At 38.8% G+C, this 2,750-nt stretch overlaps 1 protein-coding gene across 1 annotated transcript in view; it reads left to right on the forward strand.

Moving 5' to 3' along the window:
* HS3ST3B1 (heparan sulfate-glucosamine 3-sulfotransferase 3B1) overlaps positions 1-2,750 on the forward strand; it is a 36,291-nt gene that overhangs the window by 5,114 nt on the left and 28,427 nt on the right. The gene's annotated exons all lie outside the window — the stretch shown is intronic.

A 2,750-nucleotide genomic window follows, 5' to 3' on the forward strand; every position in this document is an offset into this window, starting at 1 on the left:
TTAACAAATGGAGAAAACTAATTTCTCCCCTCTTTACCTACTCTATCTCTAAAAACTTGGTGGCAAAGACTGTTTCAGTCTTCCCTAAGGGAAATTTAAGATAAGATCTGATTGGGGATAATCCTTTTTGAAGTAATTGCATTTTTTCAGTCCAGGAGTTTAAATCAAGTATGCAGCTCACTTCGGGCTGCTGGGTGAAGATCAAAAATCTACATTTATATGCAACAATTTGAAATACAAACCATCATGCTACAAAGCTGTCAAGATTTATTAGCAAGACAGTGTAGCATGTGTTGGACTCTGTTTTCAATTAGGCACCTAAATTAGACCATAAAATGGTTGATTAATCTTTTACAAGTTGAGGGGAAAATATAACATAAATTAACCTAATCATAAGTGTTTCCCCAGATGCTCTGAGTTAATAAAATAGTCAATATTAAATAGCAGCCGATTTGTTTTAGGTGAATAAAACGCTGAAGTGCGTGAATTAAATTACACTTATCTTCCAGATGATACGATATTATTGAACAGGTCTCTAAAAATCAGGTTGCAGCCCATGTCTTAAAAAATATATATCAAAATAGAATACTGCAATTTGACTAAGCTACTAAACTAGATTCTGCTTTTTTAATGGAGCCTGATTATTGAAAATTTACAATTTAATATAGACTAATATTTATAAAGGATATTTTTCCCAGCTAAAGTTGTATTACTTGCCATTTTAAAGTGAGCTGTCACAGCTTCTGTTTTTTTTCTGGTTTGGTGTGTTTATTTTTTGTCTGAAGAAAAGCTTTTAGATAGTTTGAAAAATCAATATGTCACAAAAAACCTCATTTCAAATATCTATGCTGATGTACCTTTTGGTTGAAAACATTGTAGAACATAAGGTTTTCTGATTATATAAGATAAGCCTTTGAATCACTAAAATTATTTAGAATTAAAAGTACACCAGGAATTTAAAAAAAAAAAAAAAAAAGATCCACCAGTCGGTTATTGTTATGAATCAGGGAAGTGGCATTTATTTAAAGCTTCAGGACTGAAATACGTGACCATGGCTGCCTGCTCACCGCTTTCTATGTCAGTAGTTTTTCAATACTTTATGCTCTCAATTCTATGAACATGGAAATTAAGTTGATTGACAGAAACACAAAAAGTCCACTCTAAAGGCACAGCATAATGAGCACTTCCTTTGCTGTGAATAGACTTAGTTTCCAGATAGGGTGCTACCTCTCTCTTTTAACAGTCAGTGATTTCAGACAGTAAGGGAAATTTCAGTGCTAGGCTGTCGGGATAGTCAGGAATCCCAGCAAAATGAATCCCCCAAGTATGTGGCATATTTTCAAGGGTAATGAGTACAATATGCTACCTACCTCAAATGAAAACATTTACCATGACCGAAAAGAAATAAGATACTGATATCTTTGAAAACTATTCGGGAGTAGAGCATGAAACATTAAAAATATATATATTTAAAAGATTACCTTGTTAGAGCTCTCCTGTTCCTCTCAAACTATACCAAAATAAAACTAACATCAAATAAAACTGGTATTAGCATGTGTTCCTTTCTGATTTTAGATTTGGGGAAAAGTTTAGGATGCGAGGAGCAATTACTAGCCTACTAATATGATAATAAATACTTTTCATTCCAGCCAAGAGACTGTGTGAAAATACTGCTACTGCTAATAATATCCCCCATTAATTTTCTCTGTACATAGATAAGGGTGACATTGGTTTCCTTTATATTATATCTGAAAGTATTCCTTTAAATACACGTCTGTGACTTGAAAAATATTAAAAATAGCCTAAGTTACTGGGGCATTAAGAAAATGTGCTTCATTTTGTCATGGATGAAACACTTTAAAATAGCCAAGTTGGAATGCAGTTTGCTGCCTCCCAAAGAGAGCTGCTTTTAAAAATTACGAGTCCAGACCTGGGGAGAGGGAGCTGCTATAAAGAGTACTGCCAGCAAGGCATTCATATTTTCTACCTGCATTTTAAAAGTATGTATGTGTGTATACACATACGTATTCACTGTGACTTTAAATTGATACATTTGTTACAGAACAGATAAACTCCTGGCATAAAATATTTTTGTCCCTAAGTACCTATAGCAAATGTGTTAAAATAAGACTCTGGTTTTGTAAATTGCGTTTCAGCCCAAGCTAGACTGTTTTGTGCCAAGGGGTCACTTTTAAACCCCTTTGACTAGATTGTGAATGATTCCATGTGCGTTCAGCAAGCAGCTTGGGGGCATATGATTCAGAATCCCTGTTTTTTCCCCGGATCTTTGCCTCACAATACTTAACAGGGTTACACTTACTTAGAAACCCACAAAATGCTGAAAGATGGTTCTGGGCAATACGAAGCTTGGGGCAACAAATGGAGAGTGAAAAAAAAAAACACCGCACATACATAGTGGGAAGAGAAGTAGAAGCAGGTTTTTCACGCACACTCGATTTAATGAATGGGGGCAGGAGGGAGGCACTGGTGACAGAAGTGTCCAACATGGCCCAGCAGGCGCGACGGGCCACGTGTCTGCTCTCTGGCAGCCAGAGGGGCGTCCGCGCGGACTCCCGGCCCTGTAAGGGTGGGCGACGCGCAGCCGAGGGCGCGGGACGTGCTCCGCGGCGGGCATGCCTCGGGGACCAGTCAGCACGGCCCCTGGGTCGCGTGGGACCCCCGCATCTGGTCCGAGGAGGCAGATGGCGGTGCCGCCTCGTGTCGGGGGCGGGGCCAGCGGCCTGGCTGCC

This window comes from Lipotes vexillifer, unplaced genomic scaffold (genome assembly GCF_000442215.2).
Source record: "Lipotes vexillifer unplaced genomic scaffold, Lipotes_vexillifer_v1.1 scaffold982, whole genome shotgun sequence".
In the NCBI taxonomy this organism is placed as follows: domain Eukaryota; kingdom Metazoa; phylum Chordata; class Mammalia; order Artiodactyla; family Lipotidae; genus Lipotes; species Lipotes vexillifer.